This window comes from Otolemur garnettii, unplaced genomic scaffold (genome assembly GCF_000181295.1).
Source record: "Otolemur garnettii isolate 467f Iridium unplaced genomic scaffold, OtoGar3 scaffold00080, whole genome shotgun sequence".
Taxonomy (NCBI): Eukaryota; Metazoa; Chordata; class Mammalia; order Primates; family Galagidae; genus Otolemur; species Otolemur garnettii.
This window is the reverse complement of record NW_003852475.1, coordinates 4,125,081-4,146,847: the sequence shown is the minus strand read 5'-3', so window position 1 is coordinate 4,146,847 and position 21,767 is coordinate 4,125,081. Positions and strand designations below refer to the sequence as shown.

General features: G+C 38.1%; 1 protein-coding gene across 2 annotated transcripts in view; it reads left to right on the top strand.

The window, feature by feature from the left end:
- The window catches only part of DARS (aspartyl-tRNA synthetase), a 97,513-nt gene that overhangs the window by 18,502 nt on the left and 57,244 nt on the right, over positions 1 to 21,767 (top strand). The gene's annotated exons all lie outside the window — the stretch shown is intronic.

The window sequence follows — 21,767 nt, the reverse complement described above, 5'->3', positions numbered from 1 at the left end:
CTTAGTACTTGGTGATATGGCTAGTTTTGTTTCATGCTTTTCTCAACTTAATGTGAATTTTATTTACGTGATTATCTAAGAAGACATGAAAATGGACAGTCGTTACATTTCAAGAAATAAAATAATTTCATGGATATAAATGTTAAAGATGTTCAAAGTAAATGTTTTATTTTTTCTACTTTTTTTTTGTTGTTGTTTGGGATTCATTGAGAGTACAAAGAATTATGTTACACCAGAGGTCCTCAAACTTTTTAAACAGGGGGCCAGTTCACTGTCCCTCAGACCGTTGGAGGGCTGGAATGCAGGCCCCAGGACGAGTTGGCTGCTAAGCAGGACAGGCAGCAGCGGCAAAAACACCCAGCAGGCCAGATAAATGTCCTAGGCAGGCTGCATATGGCCCGCAGGCCGTAGTTTGAGGACGCCTGGGTTACACTCATTGCATTTGTTCGGTAACGTCCCTCTTGTAATTGTGTCCCACTCTCAAGAAGTGTGCCATACACTGTGACCCCTCATCCCCCATCCTTTTCCTCTCTCCCCAGTCCCTCATTCTCTTACCCCCCAACCTTGTATTAAGTCATCCACTGCCTTCAAATTAGAATTCAGTACATTGGATTCTTGCTTCTTCATTCTTGTGATGCTTTACTGAGAAAAATGTGTTCCACTTCCATCCAGGTTAATATAAAATATGTGAAATCTCCATCTTTTTGATGGCTAAATAGTATTCCTTGGTATACATATACCACAGCTTGTTAATCCCTTCCTGGGTTGGTGAGCATTTAGGTTGTTTCCACGTTTTGGCATTTGTAAATTGAGCTGCAATAAACAGTCTATTGCAAATGTCCTTATGTTGAAACGATTTTTTTTCTTTGGGGTAGATACCTAATAATGGGATTTCAGAATCAAATGGGCAGTCTAATTTGAGTTCTTCAAGGATTCTCCAGATGTCCTTCCAAAAAGATTGTATTAGCCTGTGGTCCTAGCACTTGGGAGACTGAGTGGATTACCTGAGCTCATTGATTTGAGACCAGCCTGAGCCAGAGCGAAAACTTGTCTCTAAAAATAGCTGGGCGTTGTGTTGGGCACCTGTAGTCCCAGCTACTTGGAAGGCTGAGGCAAGAGAATCGCTTGAGCCCAAGAGTTGAGGTGGTTGCTGTGAGCTATGACATCACCGCACTCTACCAGGGTGACAAAGTGAGACTCTGTCTCAAAAAAAAAAAAGGCAGCAAAAAGGTTATATTAGTTTGCAGTCCCACCAACAGTATAAAAGTGTTTCTCTCTACATCCACACCAGCACCTGCAGCTTTGAGACTTTGTGATGTGGAATATTCTCAATGGAATTAGTGATATCTCTGGGTGGTTTTGTACTGATTCTTTTTTTTTTTTAATTAATTGGTAATTTAATTTAATTGGGGGCCACTGCTCTGAAAGGCAGTCAGCCTTAAAGTGGAGGGCAGGTTGTGTTTTATACTCTTTTTGCACAGCTAAGCATGCAGGCCAGTGTACTGATTCTTTTTTAATGTCTGCTCTTTAGATGTATGCTTTCAAAGATGGCTTAATGTAGATGAATTTTACAATTAGGAACTAGAAAAATTATCTAATTTAACATTTGGGCCCTTCTTTATCCTCCAGCACAGTGATTTATATATATAGTGTATGTTCAAAAACTGGTTTGGGCATAGAGATTTATTTATCAAATTCAGTCTTATTATATTGTAATAATACCTGCACTCAGGTTTAAAAACATCAACGCCATCAATTATATCAACTCATGGATGAGTTCAGTAGTGTTGTGTTGGTACTGCTAGTGTGATAGCCCTACCTCTCCTGTCCTGCTGCCCAGAGATTGCCACTTTCGTCTCTTCTGTTTATGTTTTCTGGGAATTAGCTGTGTGCATTTTCATGTGCTGGTCAGTGAAGGTGTGTGTTTGTGGGATATATTTGTCATCTAGCCTTTTAAGGTCCATGTGGATCCTGTGAAATGGACTATAAATGAGCTTTACACAGAAAGCTATAGGGTGTCCAACCTTTTTTCTGTTGACACATTGGAAAAATGTCTTGGGCTATACATTAAATACAGAAACACTAATGACAGCTGATGAGCATAAAAAAGGGATCCATGCATACTTTTCATGATATCCAACACCACAGATAAGCAAAACAGCCTTCAAATAATCTGCATGAACCCTACTGGCTATAGGTTGGACACTCCTGATTCTATAAAAATAAAAAAAAGATGGCCCTGGAAAAACCACAGACATGCTGAATTCTATTAAATATAGTGTAAAGTACTGTGAAATAGTCAACTTCAAATCAACAAATAACCTTTATGGTTTTTGTCTTTTTGTATATTAATTTGGTTCTATAGACTAATACATGAAGCTGACAGTTTTATGGAGAATATGTTTTTCCATTGAACTGCATTATTACCTCAGTGTTACATTCCTAAAGAAAAGAGTCTAGTATAAAAGTCTTTAAAATCCCTTTTTTTTTTTAGCAGTTTTTGGCCAAATCTCTATGCGCAAACCAGTTTTTAAACATACACTATATATAAATCACTGTGCTGGAGGATAAAGAAGGGCCCAAATGTTAAATTAGATAATTTTTCTCGTTCCTAATTGTATCCCTGTTCTGTAGAAATGAAGGTTTAACTGTATTTTTAATAGAGACACATCCTGAAAAAGTCAGATTACCAGGTGGTACTTGATAATTAGTACTCAAAACTCAAAAAGCTGGTGCCTATGGCTCAAGGAGTAGGGCGCTAGCTCCGTATGCCAGAGGTGGCAGGTTCAAACCCAGCCCTGGCCAAAAATAAATAAATAAATAAAACATAATTAAAAGAACTTTAAAAAAAAAAAAAAAACTCAAAAAGCCCAAACCATTCAGGCACATCTGTTAAATACAATTTTTGTTTGTACAGGATAGGAGATCACTGATGGTACAATAGTTTACATACAAGGAAAAATCTTCTAGAGATATCAGATTAGATATTTGAATTTAAGTTAACGATGATACATTAATTTTCACTTGAGCGTGATACTTATATAAAATGATCAGCTGATTATTTAAATTGTCATTCTTTAATTGTTCTTTGTAGAATTTTGGTTAATTATGAGGCCTATTCTAAACCTACCTTAAAGTTAATGTTTTACATAACTGAACAACTCTTCATATTGTTAGTATTGAAATCAAAATATGGAAACATTAAATATAGAACTGGCTCTGAGGCAGCAAGCATTATATAATAAATGTCAGCAGTTTTAATGAAATTGTAAGTAATGTTATTAATTTGAAATTTTTTAATGTATGTTGATTTTAATGTTAAGAGTAATAACCATTGGCTCAGCGTCTGTGGCTCAAGTGGCTAAGGCGCCAGCCACATACACCTAAGGTGGCGGGTTCGAATCCAGCCCAGGCCCACCAAACAACAATGATGGCTGCAACCAAAAAATAGCCGGTGTTGTGGCGGGCGCCTGTGGTCCCAGCTACTTGGGAGGCGGAGGCAGGAGACTTGCTTAAGCCCAGGAGTTGGAGGTTGCTGTAAGCTGTGATGCCACGGCACTCTACCCAGGGGGACAGCTTGAGGCTCTGTCTCAAAAAAAAAGAGTAATAACCATAAGCATTTATGCTAGCATGTTCTGTATATGTGGGTATTTAAGTAAGATAATTAAAACTATTTTAAGTGATTACTGAGGGTCACTAACGTTTTTTTTATTCCACATAAGAGAGCCCATAGTAGTTTCAGAAGGATGAGGAACCTACAGCTTCAGGGCCACAGTTGATCTCCCAAACATCATGAAACAAATCACTTTACTGAAATGATTTGTTGTATAAAATTTAGATTCAGTCAAGGGGTTCCAATGAGGGATCCAGAAGGCCACCAGTGACCTCCAAGGCTGCAAGTTCCCCAACCCTGTGGTAGTGCATACTTCTCATCAAGGTCGGTTTAGACTCAAAATTCTTGAGGTTTTAGTGAATTAAAACAATTTCCTAAAATAAGTCATCCTAGAACTACTATCAGGAGTGTCCCATCAATAGCCCACATGCTGAATGCTGATTTGGTGAGTATTTTTTTTTTTTAACTGTGGTGTGAGATACCCCAGAAGTATGCATGGATCTTTTTTTTTTTTTTTTTTGCTAATCAGCTTTCTTTAGTGTTTGTGTGTTTATTGAATGTCCCAAGACAATTCTTATTCATCCGGTGTGCAGCAGAAAAGAAAAAAGGTTGAACATACCTGAATTTATTCAAAGTGCCAGTGGACAGCTGGGTGTAACAGAGGTCCAGAGAACCCAGAGACTTGGCTTCTTGCTAACTAGTGAGAGAGTCTCCCATTGGCTAGACTCTACCCAGACTCCTTTGAACTCTTTCCTCAACTAAGCTTTACTTTTTTACTTTTTATTCATCTCTACATTGTTCAATTCAAGTAAGACTCCTACCAAGGCTCTTTAACCAGACCAACCTCCTCTCATATCTGATCACCCAACAAGTCTAATCAGATTCCCTCAGATGATGTCTGATCATGCTGGCCTGCTTTCAGCAGGATTCCTGTTAGGTCTCTTTAGCCAGAATCCCCTTTTACCCCTAATGCTGCCCTCTTACTCCTTGGCTATAAATTCCCACTTGCCTGTGCTATAGTAGGAGTTAAGCCCAGTTCTGTACTTAGAGCTCTTTTTCCCTATTGCAACTTTTTAACTACTATTCATGAATTGTGTACTATTAGTTTGTAATTACTTCATTCTTTAGAGGGAAAACTCCTCTTTAAATATTCATTATGCCTGGGAAATGCAAAAGTCGGATCTAGTGTGCTACTAATTCATTATAAATTGAAGGAAGTACTTGACCTATAAACAAAGCTTATGCTTGCCTTAGAATTGAAACACTTTTATTATAAAAAGTTACATTCATTATTTTTTAAAGTACTTACCTAATTTTTGTTTCTTAGATGCTATTTTATTTTATTTTGAGACAGAGTCTCACTATGTCACCCTCAGTAGAGTGCAGTGGCATCACAGCTCACAGCTACCTCCAACTCTTGGGCTTAAGCAGTTATCTTGCCTCAGCCTCCCTAGTAACTGGGACCACAGGCACCTGCCACAACGCCCAGCTATTTTTTGGTTGCAGTTGTCATTGCTGTTTAGCTGGCCCAGGCCAGGTTCAAACCTGCCAGCCTTGGGTGTATGTGGCTGGTGCCCTACACACTGAGCTATGGATGCCACCCTTAGATGCTATTTTAACTGGCAAATTAGTATGGTTTCTTATGTTTGGATGTTTTGTAATTTTCTGTCTCAGTGAATTATGCACTTAATTTACGACAAACATTGAAGCATTTTATGTGGTACATTATTTGAAGAACTGGTGTAGCAGCACTGTGGCCTGCCTCTTTTCTAACTGGCCATTTATTAAGATTTAAAAATTGGGAAAATTTAAGAATTATTAATTTGAATGTGGGCAGTTATGTAGATCCATGAGTACATTTCTCATTGAGTATTATAAGCTTCAATAAATTATTTCTGACAATTAGAAACGTTACAAATTTGTTGCCAGTTTTGCTGAAATTGTTTTAATAGTTAATAGTTTTTTAGGGTGGCCCCTTTGGCTTGGTGGGTAGGGCATCAGCCCCATATACGGAGGGTGGCTGGTTCCAACCTGGTGTGGCCAGCGGAAACAGCAGTGAGAATTGTAACAAAAAATAGCCGGGCGTTGTAACAGGCGCCTATAGTCCCAGCTACTCAGGAGGCTGAGGCCAGAGAATTGCTTAAGGTTGCTGTGAGCTGTAACACCATGGAACTCTACTGAGGGAGACAAAGTGAGACTCTGTCTCAAAAAAAAAAAAAGTTTTTTAATAGTTAACTTTAATATTTAATTTTCTGTAAGTATTAAAATTTTAATAATTCATTTTCATTGATATTAGAATATGTAAATATCCAAATGGGAAAACCATTAAAGTAGATAGTGTCTCTTTCACTGTTACTGATTTTTTTTGTTTGTTTTGGAGAAGGGAGAATAAATTGAAATACTTTGGAAAATATGAGTTCATAATTGCCCCCAAATTATAATTTTGTTCATCAGCTGGGCTCTACTAATTGCCAAGCTTATTTCTACTATTAGCAAGTAATGACATATACATAGGACATGTATATAGTCTATGGTACCTAAAACAATGCAAAATAAAAGGCAATAAATACGATTCTTAGAAAGGTTTTTCTGCTCACCTTCCATTATTACCTTGAGTATGTCAAGTAAATTATGTGAATAATGATGGGATACTCTTCAATAACATCTGTAGCAGCTACCGTATGTTTTTGTCATGAAAGATCATGGGGAAAAGCCCCTTCTGTTCCCACACAGTTCTTTTATTGCATATGAAGTATTATTTTTAATATTTGAGAGAACTTAGTCTATAACTAAAATTCACTGTATGCCAGGCACGGTGACTCATGCCTGTAATCCTGACACTCTTGGAGACAGAGGCAGAAAGATCACTTAGAACTCAGGAATTGGAGACCAGCCTGAGTAAGAATAAGACCTGTCTCTACAAAAAAATAGAAAAATTAAGGGGGAAGTTGAAATGCGAAATGTTAAGTGTTTTGACAAAGTTCTCTTGGGTCCCTAGGGCTCATACTCCAGCCTCATTTCATCCTGCCTGTCTGAGATAATGGAATGATGTTAGTTCAAAGCCATCCATGATAAAGCTCTACCTAGAATACAACCTGTTATACAGCCCCCAAGTTATTGAGACTCAAAAATGGAGGGGAAAAAAGTTTGTTTTAAAAACTAGACCATAGGCCAGGCATTGTGACTCATGCCTATAATCCTGGCACTCTGGGAGGCCAAGGTGGGAAGATCACTTGAGCACAGTAGTTTGAGACCAGCCTGAGCAAGTGCGAAACCTCATCTGTACTAAAAATAGAAAAATTACAGGCGCTACGGCTATTCAGAGGCTGAAGCAGGAGGATCACTTGAACCCAAGAATTTGGGGTTGCTGTGAGCTAGACTAACACCACAGCACTGTAGCCTGGGCAACAGAGCCAGGCTTTGTCTCAAGATAAAAACAAAAATGTAGAACTGATGATAAAGTAACAAAAAAAAGTATTTAAGTTTGAGTTATAAATTCATGCAAAAAACAATTTCATAGGAGGAGTTTTAGAAAATTTTAGTCATTAGTAACACTAATGAGTTTGCTTCTTCTACCATGTGGCAGTAGTTATCTTCCTAAGGAATCACCCCATTGTTAAAAAGAACTCTATAAAACTAGTGGTGGGGGAAGAGTTGAAACAGATAGTTTCATGTTTGCAGTAACAGTATTTTTCCTGAATGATTTCAGTTATAAAAAATTTGATAGTTACAAAATGAAACCTAAACACCCCTAGGCAGATCTAACAATTAATTCGCATCTACTTTTGCATAAGCCTTTTTTCCCCCTTATCAGCATTTCCATTAACACAATATATCTTACACATTCTTATCACCATCATTGTTGTGAGAAATAAGGCACAAGTCACTCAGCAAAACAGCTGTGTAGTGTATGCAACTGGTGTGGAAATTGAGACCAAAGCCTCAGAATTTAGAATAAGGGTTTATCCTTTACTAAGATTCTGTTTTCAGGAAGGAAATAAAAGGGTTTGGCTGGATAGATGACTTGTACTATTCATTAACACATCAAATTGCAGGCTCTTTGTTAGATACTTGTATAAACTAAAATCCTGTCCTAGAATTACTGTCTTCAGCAAGGGAAAAGAGATCCTGGTACATCTGAGTATGAGTATCCTTTTAGATTAGCCTGTTGTACATACTGTTATACTGTCAATTCTGCTATTGTGTGACTATGCATTTCTGATAAAATTCACCATACTGTGCATAATTGTGTAGTAGAAACCAGAATGTTTATGGAGAAAATGAGGCAAATGGCTTAACATTCTTTTTTTTTTTTTTTTTTTTTTTGAGACAGAGCCTCAAGCTATCCCTCTGAATAGAGTACCGTGGCATCATAGCTCACAGCAACCTCCAACTCTTGGGCTCAAGCGAGTCTCCTGCCTCAGCCTCCCAAGTAGCTGGGACCACAGGCACCTGCCACAATGCCTGGCTATTTTTTGGTTGCAGCCGTCATTGTTGTTTTTGGCGGGCCCAGGCTGGATTTGAACCCACCACCTTAGGTGTATGTGGCTGGTGCCTTAGCCACTTGAGCCACAGGCACTGAGCCTGGCTTAACATTCAAAAGCTACCATGTGGAGAAAGGAGAACTCTTACGTACTATTAGTGGAAATGTAAATTAGTACAGCCACTATAGAAAACAGTATGGAGTTTCCTTAAAAAATTAAAAATAAAACTACCGTGTGATCCAGCAATCCCACTATGGAGTAAATATTCAAGGGAAATGAAATCAGAATGTCTATGAGATGTCTATTGCAGATAGCCAAGATACAAAATCAACCTAAGTATGAATGAATGAATGAATGAGTAAAGAAAATGTAGGTATACAGTGGGATACTGTTCAGCCATAAGAAAGAATGAAATCCTGTCATTTGTTGTCAGTACAACTCAACACAGATGAATAACACCTAATCAGTCCATTTGCATTGAACTGAGTGAGTGACCCCAGGAGGTCACAAGCAAGCACTCTGCATGGAGAGACCAGGGTGTGACTCCCTCCAACATTCCTCACTGGCTTTTATTCATATCTCAGGTATGAGAAAATACAGTACAGTCAACAGCTTCAAAGGTTAAAAATAAAAAACAAGTAGTTTAGCTGCATGATTGAACTCTGTAAACATTCTGTTTACTGTACTTCTCTCTTGCCTTAATCTTATCACTGCTATTATACGGCTTAGGGCTGAGACAGTATGGTGTGTCTAGCGAGTATTGTTTTTAGTTCTCAGGGCCAGCAGTTATTCCTGGCTTTATCCTAAATCACTTTGTCCCTAGTGCCTAGCACTTTTAACCCTGTGCTTTATCCTGTATGCACAATATGGATGAACCTAGAGGGCATTATGCTAAGAGAAATAAGCCAGTCACAGAAAGATGAATCCTGCATATTCTCACTCATGTGGAAACTAAAAAAATTGATCTCATAGGAGTAGAATAGTTACAGGCAGAAGAGGAGGGGAGAGATTGGTCTGTGGGTATAAAATACAGATAGATGAAGGAAGTACATTCCAGTGTTCTCTCACAGTGGGTGATTATTGTTGACAGTATTACATATTTCAAAATAGGAGAATTTTGAATGTTCTCACCATAAAGAAATGATAAATGTTTGAGGTGATGAATATGCTAAATACCCTAATTTGGCTTCTTTTTTTAATTTGAAACAGAGCCTCTGTGGCCACAGATACAGTGCTGTGACATCTTTATAGGTCATAGCAACCTCAAACTATTGGGCTTAAGAGATACTCTTGCCTCAGCCTCTTGAGTAACTGGGATTACAGGCACCCGCCACAGCATCCAGCTAATTTCTTTATTTTTCTTAGAGACAGGGTCTCACTCTTGCTCAGCTTCTGAACTTAAGTGATCTCCTGCCTTGGCCTCCTAGAGTGCTAAGAATACAGGCATGAGCCATATGCCTGGCCTAAATACACTAATTTGAATGTTACACAGTGTATATACAGACGGTGCCAAAAATAATGTATACACATTTTTTAAAAGGGAGAAACTGTATTACAGTTGTAATACTTAGAATATACTGATCAAAGTTTGTTATCTTATGTATATGAATCACTACAAAAGTTTTGAGACAGACTGTGTTATGATCCACTACACAGTATTTCACTTCTGAGAAGTACAGTCGACATTGTCCTTTCTGATTCACCTGTCCAAGTTTCCAACTTGCTCGGCTTATCACTGTTGCTTAGAAGGGCTTCATTTGTTTCCCTCCACACAGATTTTACATTTGGTTTTTGTGTACCTAAAAACGTTGGTAATGACCCACATATTTTATCTTTTTTTTTTTTTTTTTTGGTTAAGAGACAGAGTCTCATTTTGTTGCCCTAGGTAGAGTGCTGTGGCATCACAACTTACAGCAACCTCCAGCTACTGGGCTTAGGTGATTCTTTTGCCTCAGCCTCCTGAGCAGCTGGGACTACAGGTGGCCACCACAACACCCGGCTATTTTTTGTCGCATTTTGGCTAGGGCCAGGTTCGAACCCACCACCCTCAGTATATGGGGCTGGCACCCTATTCACTGAGCCACAGGCGCCACCCCACACATATTTTATCTTTTATCTATTGTAATGGCAGAAGTCAAATGTTACTTGAGTATTACAATTTTAATCTTTCTTAAAATGTGTATACATTTTTATACCCTCTGTATATATTGAAACATCACACTGTACCCCATAAATATGTACAGTTATATGTCAATTAAAAAAACTTTATCGGGTGGCACCCATAGTTCAGCATGTATGGCGCTGGCCACATATTCCGAGTCTGGTGGAACCCATCCCGGGCCAGCTAAAACAACAATGACAACTGAACTGCGACAACAACAGCAACAAAATAGCCAGACATTGTGGCAGGCTCCTATAGTCCCAGCTACTTGGGAGGCTGAGGCAAGAGAATCACTTAAGCCCAAGAGTTTGAGGTTGCTGTGAGCAGTGACAGCACAGCACTCTCCTAAGGGTGACAGCTTGAGGTTCTGAAAAAAAAAAAAATCATCAATGGCATATTTGTTTAAAAGATAGGAACCTAACTTTTTAAAGGTAGGTTGAATAGTTTTATACATGTTGGGTAATGAAGAAATACATAAATAGTGAAATAAATGTAGTGTTTTACCTTGGAAAAGACACGCAGTTTGCTTGTGGAAGTGGACATCAAAAGAGATGGAGTTGTAAGCTATTGTGAAGGGGTAGAAGGAACAATGCACTCAGAGGGAAAGTTGTAACATCAGGGATGGATGGATGGATGGATGGATGGATGGGGCTTCTAATATGGATTAGATAGGTGTGTACGTATTCCTGTGTGGCTGTATTCACCTGTATACTATATATTTTCCACTGATGAAACCTGATGTAGACAAATAGAAAATTTTCATGTTGCTTACATTGTTCCATAATACATCAACAGTGTTTTAGAGCAACCAAGCCTTATAGTACTTTTAAAAGAGATAATGGCGTTTGCCCAGGGAATGGATGAAACATGAGTCTTATCTGTTTGCTTACTGCTTATGTGTGAGGATGAGGAAAATAACAAAAATGGAAGATCACTTCAAAGTTTCTAGTTTGAGAAAATAAGTGCAAATTATTTATTGCCATTAATCTGGAATAAGTTGCCAGGATGGGAAGACCTCTAAAATGACCTCCCTGGAGGAGCAAGCAGTTGGCCAAATAAAGGGTGGATACTGAAGAGGAATGAAGTCTGTTCTCAAAGAATAAAAGCAGTCTATTGGTTAGGTCACGGGTAGTATCTCCTGAGCTGTTTTATCTGTGTTGAGTAAATTGAAGAGAAATGCCAGCCTTTTGAGTTCATGAAATGCCCAAAGACTAAAATAGGTTGTTTTACCCAAACCTCTTATTTATCTCATTCTAAATGTTTTCAGGTCTCTCTTCCTTTTCCTCCACTTCTCCATTTTAACAGCTCACTCCGATCACCACAGCTTGAATTTTTCTCTTCAGAACTTTACCATTTTAAACTCCATGGACCATTTTAGATTTGGCATGATCTGTGATCTGACAGTAATTTTCACCAGTCAGCCCTGCCCATGACTTCTAATCTTCTATTGGATCTCATCAAGTCACCTAGTCTTGTCTGGGTGCACTGGCTTACGCCTGTAATCCCAGGACTCTGAGAGACCCAGGCGGGTGGATTGCCTGAGCTCAGGAGTTGGAGACCAGCGTGAGTAAGAGCAAGACTGTGAGCAAGAGCAAGACTACTTCTCCTTTTTTTGTTGAAATTGTAGTTGTTTAGCAGGCCAGGTTGGGTTGAACCCACTATCCCCAATGCATGTGGCTGGCACCCTAACCACTGAGCTCTGGGCTATCTCTTAAAAAAAAAAATTGGAGTGAGGGAAAGGAAAAGAAGAAAAAAAAAAAAAAGAAAGGAAAAGAAAATAGTGACTAATTCTCACATGGATTGGATTTGATTTTGACCAAAGTACATTGCTTGGGCATTGATTTTTTTTTTTTTAACGTTTACTAATTTAATTTAATTTTGGCATTTTTTTTTTAAATTGAATCATAGCTGTGTACATTAATGCAGTCTGGGGTACAATGTGCTTTTATATACAATTTGAAATATTTTCATTGAACTGGTTAATGGGCATTGATTTTTAATTCAACTTATTAATGTGTTATTTGGGACATTGCATACCCATTTATAAGTGAAAATATGTTTGTAATTTCCCCTTTAGAATAATATATTTCCTCCAATTTTAATATCAGTTGTATCCAGATTAAGTAGAATGACTTGAAGTATTTCTTCTTTTTCTATTGTCTATAAGATTTGGCATGATCTGTGTTTTGAAATTGTCTTTTCCTTTTATTTGTAAATATTAGTTGTCTATTTTTTGAGACTTTGGGAAAAAATAAGAAGTTAATTGATGACTCCATACTGAACCTCAGAGTCAAAGCATTCTATAATAGACATACTCTTATTTGACAATGTGAATGTTACTTTCTTTGCATTATTATTATTATTATCAGCATTTGGGGACGAACACCCCAATGCTTTCTTTTTTTTTTTTTTTTTAAATCATAGCTGTGTACATTAATGCGGCCATGGAGTACAATATGCTGGTTTTACATACAATTTGAAATGCTTTCATCAAACTGGTCAACATAGCCTTCATGGCATTTTCTTAGTATTGTGTTAAGACAATTTATATTCTACACCTAGTAAATTTCACATGTACCCTTGTAAGATGCACGGTAAGTGTGGTCTCACCAATTACTCTCCCCTCCACCCATTTTTCCCCCCTACCCTCACCTCCCTCTCCCCTTCTTCTTGGGCTAAAATTGGGTTGTAGCTTTCATAAGAAAGCTATAAATTGATTTCATAGTAAGATTGAGTACACTGGATACTTTTTCTTCCACTCTTGAGATACTTTGCCAAGAAGAATATGTTCCAGCTCCATCCATGTAAACATGTAAGAGGTAAAGTCTCCATCTTTCTTTAAGGCTGCATAATATTCCATGGTGTACATATACCACAATTGATCCATTCATAGCTCTATTATTTTTGCTTAATATTTTGATGGAGCAATCATCTGATTTCTTTTCTGAATGTATGTATCTTTGTTCGTTCTTTACAAGGTTTTTGTTGCTAGTCCTTTTCTTTTTTTTTTTTGCAGTTTTTGGCCAAAGGTGGGCTTGAACCCACCACCTCCGGCATATGGGACCGGCGCCCTAACTCTTTGAGCCACAGGCACCGCCCTCTAGTCCTTTTCTTAAACATTGTTATTGTTATTAAATTTTAAGCCTTTTTAATTTTGTGAAGGCAAAAAATGGAAACCTAATAAACACATGTATATGTAAAAAATAAATTAGCCAGGTCTTGTGACAGGTGCCTGTCCCAGCTACTCCAGATACTGAAGCAAGAGGATCATTTGAGCCCAAGAGGCTGAGGTTGCTGTGAGCTGTGACATTATGGCACTCTACTGAGGACAAAGTGAGACTGTGTCTCAAAAAAAAAAAAAAGACGTCTTTCTGTCAATCTCCCCATTTTTTCCCAGTATGTTCAGCCTCCTGACCTCACGTAACCCCATGTTCCGATCCTAGGACTGCTCTCACTGTGCCATTGTCTGCTGACTCTCATGTCTGTTTCTTTTGCCCTGCAAACACTTCGTAAACTTGCCTGTCAGGAGGACTCTATAAACACCAAGGGTAGAGTGTATTGTGTACTTGTAACATAACATAGATTTCTATTCCTCATTTGGGCCCTGTAGTATATACCTATTTTATTTTATAATGAAAACAGAGGTTTATAGACTACCTGTGTTTTTGTTGTTTCACTGGACTCTTGGAATCTCATTCCTCTTTATCTCTTAGTTTCCAACTATAATTAGAAGGAAAAATATGGCAAACACTGTGAGTTCCATTGCTTACTGTTCGATCAACCTTCTGTTATGATTAAAAGTAGCACATAACCAATAAAATCTAAATGAAATCTAGTGGATTCTGTGCTTAAATAAAACAAAAACTCTTATACATGTTTTTAGCTTACTTTAGAAACTTGAGAACTAGTAAAGCATGAGGTAATTCAGAAGAATATTTAGTAACACATTTTCTTGGGAAGTTACCGGTTCACTTAGTGAGCCAACTAACCATTCTGCCAGAATCTGGTTTGGAAAATAGTATGGATAGAAATATGTCTATGGGGAAAAGGGTCCATTTCTAATTTAATCAATTATATATATATATATGTATGTATATGTATATAATGCTTGTAATTATTTATAGTACTGGAGGAGTACCTAAGAACTCTGGTTACAAGATGTTTCCATTTTGAATGTTACTACCCGAGGAAACTGAACATTAAAATGTGTGAATTCATATATAACAAAATGGGAGAAATAATGGTATTTATATGTTAATTCTATGAGGCCCTACATTTAACTCTATTCCCTCTGGCCATATACCAGGTGGGAAAAAGCAAGGACTCCACTATTAAAAATATCAAATCAGATAGTTCCAGCTGGGGTTTCTTAATCATTTAAAAGGCAAAATATGAGGTCACTTTTAATATCTTAAGTAGATAATGATCTTAGCATTTACTTCAGATATTAAATCTGAGGTGCTTATCTTTTGCCTTAGTGAAAGATAATACTGCTTATCATCCTTAGTGATAGATGATACTGCTAGCAGTTTCTAGATTTTGAGTATTTTCCTTAAGAGAAACATTGGAGTTTAATGTGGAAGCAACTATTTTTGCCTCACATTCAACTATTTTTGCCTCACATTATCTGTCTTAGGAATATCCAATCCATCAATGTACTGATCCAAAAAGTTGATACACTGATTGGACTTAAGTGCCATAGGACTCCTCAGCACATTAATCAATTTGTTGGAAAGATCAATTTTCTCATGGCTGAATGCATATAAAAATGGAGCAACTGAATGAGTTACATAGGAAGGTTAGCACATCTAATTCCCTAGAGATTTATATGTCTGAAATGGTTTGAGGTCTTTAAATGAAATTTGTCTAGAAGCAGGAAATGCAATACTTATCCAGTCCTGTGTTTCTGGATCCTTATCTTGGCATGAATTATCTAATGTTTTAGTAGCTGATACTGGTGTTAAGTAAGAAGTTATCCCCTTGTTTGTTTTTAAAATTATTTTTTATTCTATGCAGTTTTAAAGTTATGTTAATTAAGGTAGAGTCCTATTAAGTTAAGCCTTTCTGGAGGCCTTTTTGTATTGACTACTATAGAGGGACTGCAGTGAATGTGAACACAAGTAATGTGAGCAGCAGTTTTAAGAGTTAGAATATATATGTATTGCTATTTGTGCTTATATAACTTCCTCCTTCCCCAAACAGATTTTAATTCTAAAAATAAGGTTTATTCAGTACATTATTTGTATACATAATGTATTTTATTTTCTTTTTCTTTCTATTAGTCATTGTGGTTAACTGATTGTAGCTGGTTAGTCACAAGTATGTCTCTCTAATGAGTCACCTAGCTACATACAAGTTTGTTTATGTTCTTTCCTTTCTAGATCTTTCATCTGAAAATATGTATTTTACTAGTTATTTAGTTAAAATTTCAGTTTGCTACATTAACTACTAGATCTGGAAAATACTAGACATCTCATTGACTTAAAAAACTTTGACTTAACACCTGCTTTTGTCCAGTACTGCATACACTGCTTGAGTATACAAAGATTTTATGAATAGCACATGTATCATATAAGACACTTAATTTGGGGAGATTTAAAAAAAAAAAAAAACTTGCTGCAGAAGCAAGTGTTGTGGTAGGAGTACATATTTTCTATAGTTTGGGCCCAAAGGAAGGTGAGCATGCGGGTACTCTTTGGGTATACATTGGATAAGTGGGCAAACATAGGCTAAGCCATTACTACATTGTTGGGTATTGCAATTCCTTGAACAATTGTACCTACTTGGTTTATACTTCTTTGTAGGAACAGGTATTATCTATTGGAGGAAAAACAGTTTCTATGGTCCAGCTCTTTCCAGTGTAACATTTGTATCTAAACTTAAAAAATGATGTGCTTAAAAATAGGTCTAAAGGGTTTGCTTTTATTTTCTCTTCTTTGTATTATTTTTTTCAAACATAGTAAATCTATGATTTAAAGAAAAATAGAGCTAAAAATTCCCAGATAGTTGGGCGGCACCTGTGGCCCAGTAAGTAGGGTGCCGACCCCATATAGTGAAGGTGGTGGGTTCAAACCCAGCCCTGGCCAAACTGCATCAAAAAAATAGCCGAGCATTGTAGCAGGCCCTGTAGTCCCAGCTACTCAGGAAGGTTAGGCAAGAGAATAACCTAAGCTCCAGAGCTGGAGGTTGCTGAGCTGTGATACCACAGCACTCTACCCAGGGTGACAAAGTGAGACTCTGTCTCTAAAAAAAATAAAATAAAATTCCCAGATAGTGTATAGTATTAATCCTTTAGGTTAAATATAACTTTAAATAATAATTTCATATTATTTTATACAAAGAGTTTACTTAATTTCTACTGAGCCTGACAACAGCAGCAGCAGGATATGAAGAGATATTAGTTGTTTCTAGAGACTAAATTAAAGGGTTTGTTATTTTCAGTTTCCATCACTATAAAGGAATCTGGCAGCTCCTGAGCTGCTAAGAATGAGAATTTATTATTTCACAGTAAGCTGATGATACATTTTGAGATATTTATTAGTAAGTTTAGTGCTAATTTGTGAGTCTGTAACAGAACTGTTTGGTATAATAACCAGTAAATGATCAGAGTCTTATTTTTCTTATCTTTAAAATAGTGATAATAGGCTCAGTGCCTGTCGCTCAAGCAACTAAGGCACCAGCCACATACACTGAGCTGGCGGGTTTGAATCCAGCCCTGGCCTGCCAAACAATAATGACGGCTGCAACCAAAAAATAGCCAGGTGTTGTGGCAGACACCTCCTAGCTACTTGGGAGGCAGAGTCAGGAGAATTGCTTGAGCCCAGGAAGTTGGAGGTTGCTGCGAGCTATGATGCCACTGCATTCTACCCAGGGCAACAGCTTAAGGCTCTGTCTCCAAAAAAAAAAAAAAAAATGGTGATAAAACTTACCTTGTAGACCTTTGTGAAGTTTAAATGAGATATAAAGCACTTTACACAGCACTTCACACAGTCACATAAAAGGAAATTGCTAAGTGATAGCAGGAATAATGGTACTTTAGGTATTGAGATCACTTTTTTTTTTTTTTTTTGAGACAGAGCCTCAAGCTATTGCCCTGGGTAGAGTGCTGTGGCATCACAGCTCACAGCAACCTCCAACTCCTGGGTTCAAGCCATTCTCCTGCCTCTGCCTCCCAAGTAGCTAAGACCATAGGTACCTGCCACAATGCCTGGCTATTTTTTGGTTGCAGTTGTCGTTGTTTGGTGGGCCTGGGCTGGATTCTAACCCGCTAGCTCAGTATATGTGGCTGGTGCCTCAGCCGCTTGAGCCACAGGTGCCGAGCCTGAGATCACTTTCATTTGAGCTCACTCTTTCTTCAACGACCAACTGTGACTTAATCCTTCTAATAGTTCTATCAGATTTTTTTTAGTTTATGTAATAAAGTTATGAAAACTGATAATCAAGATCAATAGAATTGGCTCAGCGCCTGTGGCTCAAGTGGCTAAGGTGCCAGCCACATACATCTAAGGTGACAGGTTCAAATCCAGCCCAGGCCCACCGAACAACAATGACGGGTGCAACCGTCATTGCAAAAAATAGCTGGGCATTGTGGTGGGCACCTGTGGTCCCAGCTACTTGGGAAGCTGAGGCAAAAGACTCATTTGAGCCCAGGAGTTGGGGGTTGCTGTGAGCTGTGATGCCGCGGCACTCGGCACTCTACCCAGGGGACAGCTTGAGGCTCTGTCTCAAAAAAAAAAAAAAAAAAGATCGATAGAACTATAAGTGATGAAAGTGTCCTTAAAGGTACTAGTGATAACCTAAGTAGTAAAGAGTGTGTTGCTAGTGTTGGGAAGATGGAATGCTTTCCTTCTGAAAAAAGGGTTACTATTTGCTTTTCCCCAAAATTGTGTGTTTGAATTATTCATACATTATATCATTTCTTTGAAGTAATAATAATGATAATGGAAAATTGAAAATAATATAAAAAATAATAGCCAATGCAAAATATTTTTATGACATAATTTTTTTTATTTTATGACATAAGTAGTGGTACTTTCCTGCAATTTTTCTTTTTTGTTTTTTTTTTTTTTTGTTTTTTTTTGAGACAGTCTCACTTTGTTGCACCTGATAGAATGCCATGACATCATAGCTAATAGCAACCTCAAACTCTTAGGCTCAAGCAATCCTCTTACCTTAGCCTTCCTGAGTAGCTGGGACAACAGGCACCCACCACAACACCCAAATAGTTTTTCAGAGACAAAGTCTTACTTTTTGCTCAAGCTGTTCTCAAAACTCCTGAGCTCAAGCAATCCACCCACCTTGGCCTCCCAGATTGCTATAATTACAGGTGTGAGCCACTGCACTCAGCTGCAATTTTATTTTATAAAGATAGGTTTCATCAGAACTAAACTATTAAGTTGATATTGACAGTTTCTAAAGGATGACATGAAATCTGTTGTGCCTATTAGCTAGACTGCAGGGATCCTCAAACTTTTTAAACAGGAGGCCGGTTCACTGTCCCTCAGACCATTGGAAGGCCAGACTGTGGGCTCCGGGACAAGTCTGTTGCTAAGCAGGACAGGCAGCGGTGGCAAAAACACCAGGAGGGCTGGATAAATATCCTCGGCAGGCCGCATGTGAGGACACCTAAGCTAGAGCAAGGCTATACTAATTTATTTGTAGAATGATTAATTATATGGAGGATCAGAGGGGTGGTGACAAAATGAAAGAGGTATAAAATGCAATGTAGTGATAGTATGTTTTAGGAGGTGATGGTAATAATACTTAGAGCTCTTGAAAAGATGGGTTTAATTTACTTTATCCATTTTGCCTGCAAAGAAATGATTCCTAGGAGTTCTCTTGCTTTACACCATGGTTTTTTGTTTTCCTGGCACATTCTCTATAAAACACAAGGCTGTTAGTCACCTGTTCGATAAAACAGTTTTTCAAAATATGGACATAATGACATATTAGTTTCAAAATGTAAAATTGAATCCTTAATTAGTGTCTCTTTATGATACCAGTCAAACTATAGCATAAACACTGCTTTGTCCCATCTTCATATTCAATGTCAGTTAAAGTCTTACTAAGAAGACAGTTTCTGCATTCAGAGTGGAATATTATCCTTCTACTCAATTATTCCTATCCCTCTTGTTTTCACTCTAATTTTATACACACAAATATACAGCCCTCATGAAGACTTTTTACTGGTTCTAACTAGTAAGTTTTAGTATGACCCTTTTCCACAATCTGACCTTTTTTGTTTTAATGTTCTTTTTTTTTAATTCATTCATGTCTACAATAGATAGGAATATAGATAATGGATATAGATGTATACAGCTAAATTGTCTGAGGTTTGAAAAAATTATAAAATGATCTTACTGACATCTAAATGGGCCATTATGTTAGCAGCTAAATATAATAAAGGGAAATACTGAGATTGCAAGGGCAAAAAAAATTGTTAGCATTCTCTGGATCTGATTAATTCTGTCTTCTTTCTGATTGATTCAGTAGACCAATTTGTAATTTTAGAAATTTAACTTTGGCCCTAGCTTAAGAAATAAGTTTTTGTTTTTATTTTTATTTTTTTCTAATTTCAGAAGTTATAGGTAATTTGTTTAGGACTGGAAATGTTTAAAATGGTGAGTTTTTTTAATTTTGAGATAGAGTCTCACTATGTCACCCTCAGTGGAATGCCATGGCATCACAGCTCACAGCAACCTCAAACTCTTAGGCTTACGTGATTTTGTTGCCTCAGCCTCCCAAGTAGCCGGGACTACAGGCACCCGCCACAATGCCTGGCTATTTTTTTTGTTGCAGTTGTCGTTATTTAGCAGGCCTGATCAGGGTTTGAACCTGCCAGCCCCATGTATGTGGCCAGTGCCCTAATCACTGAGCTACAGGCACCAAGCCATGGTGGTGGTTTTCTAGTCCCACTGATCAAATATTTTAGCACTTAATACTAATGAATTAGGGTGGTGCCTATGGCTCAGTGGATAGGGCGCTGGTCCCATATACCAAGGGTGGTGGGTTGAAACCCAGCCCTGGCCAAATTGCAACAACAACAAAAAAATAGCCGGGCGTTGTGGTAGGTACCTGTAGTCCCAGCTGCTTGGGAGGCTGAGGCAAGAGAATTGCCTAAGCCCAGGAGTTGGAGGTTGCTGTGAGCAGTGTGATGCCACAGCACTGTACCAAGGGCAATAAAGTGAGACTGTCTCTACAAAAAATATATATATATATTACCGAATTAAATAAACTACTGAAGGTAGTCTTAGTTCCAGTTTTTAGGTCCTGGATAATAGGAGTTATCTGGAACTTTCAAAGAAGAAAGAAGAGAAAATTTTGTTTCCTTTAATTGGACCCACAGCAAGCCCTGGGTGGAGTGTCTTTGACCACATTCTAACTTCTTTCTGTAAGGATACTAGCATGATGCTCAATCCTTAAGAGTAGATGTATTTAACTTGAGTTAACTTGAAGAAGACTATTTGATAATGTAATTACTTCTACTAGGGAGTCAAGAGAGGGATTAGGGACCAGGTGTGGTGGCTCATGCTTGTAATCCTAGCACTCTGGGAGGCCAAAGTGGGTGCATCGCTCGAGCATGGGAGTTTAAGACCAGACTGAACAAAATGAGATCCCCTTCTCTACTGAAAATAGAAAAGCCTAGCTGGGCATTGTGATGGGTGCCTATAGTCCCAGCTATTCGGGACACTAACGTAAGATAATCTCTTGAGCCCAAGAGTTTGAGGTTGCTGTGAGCTATGATGCCACAGCACCCTACTTGGGGTGACAGAGTAAGACTCTGTCTCCAAAAGAAAAAAAGAGGGAGGAGGTAAGAGAACCAAAGGGGCATGGTAACATAGAGGAAAGATAGTAGAGTGTAACTGTAGTTGGGGGCAGCTAATATTACTTGATGAAGCAAGAGGTGTCCAGCATGTGGCCCAACACAAAATTGTAAACTTACGTGAAACATTATAAGTTTTTTGGTTTTCGGGGTTTTTTTTAAGACAGAGTCTGACTTTGTTCTGGGTAGCGTGCCATGGCATCATAGCTCACAGCAACTTTAAACTCCTGTGCTCAAGCTGTCCTCTTGCCTCAGCCTCCCAAGTAGCTGGGACTACAGGTATGTGCCACTATGTCCATCTGGTTTTCTATTTTTAGTAGAGATGGGGTCTGGCTCTTGCTCAGGCTGGTCTCGAACTCCTGAGCTCAAGCAATCCACCTGCCTTAGCCTCCCAGAGTGTTAATAGGTGCGAGCCACCATGCCCAGCACATTATGAAATTTGTTTGTAATTTTTTTTTTTGGAGGAACTTGATTGCATAGTTCTGAGTGTGAAATTTGTAGAAGACAACCCAATGTCATATAAAATATAGCTATGCTCTTGATATTTGTATGCATATATGACTTCAGTTTTACAGTGGTATATATCTTCAAGCATGTTATCTGCTAAGTGCAGACAGTCTGGTTGACATCATTAGACATATGTGTACTCTTGGTGACTTGGTGAAGCAATGAAATATCAATATTTCA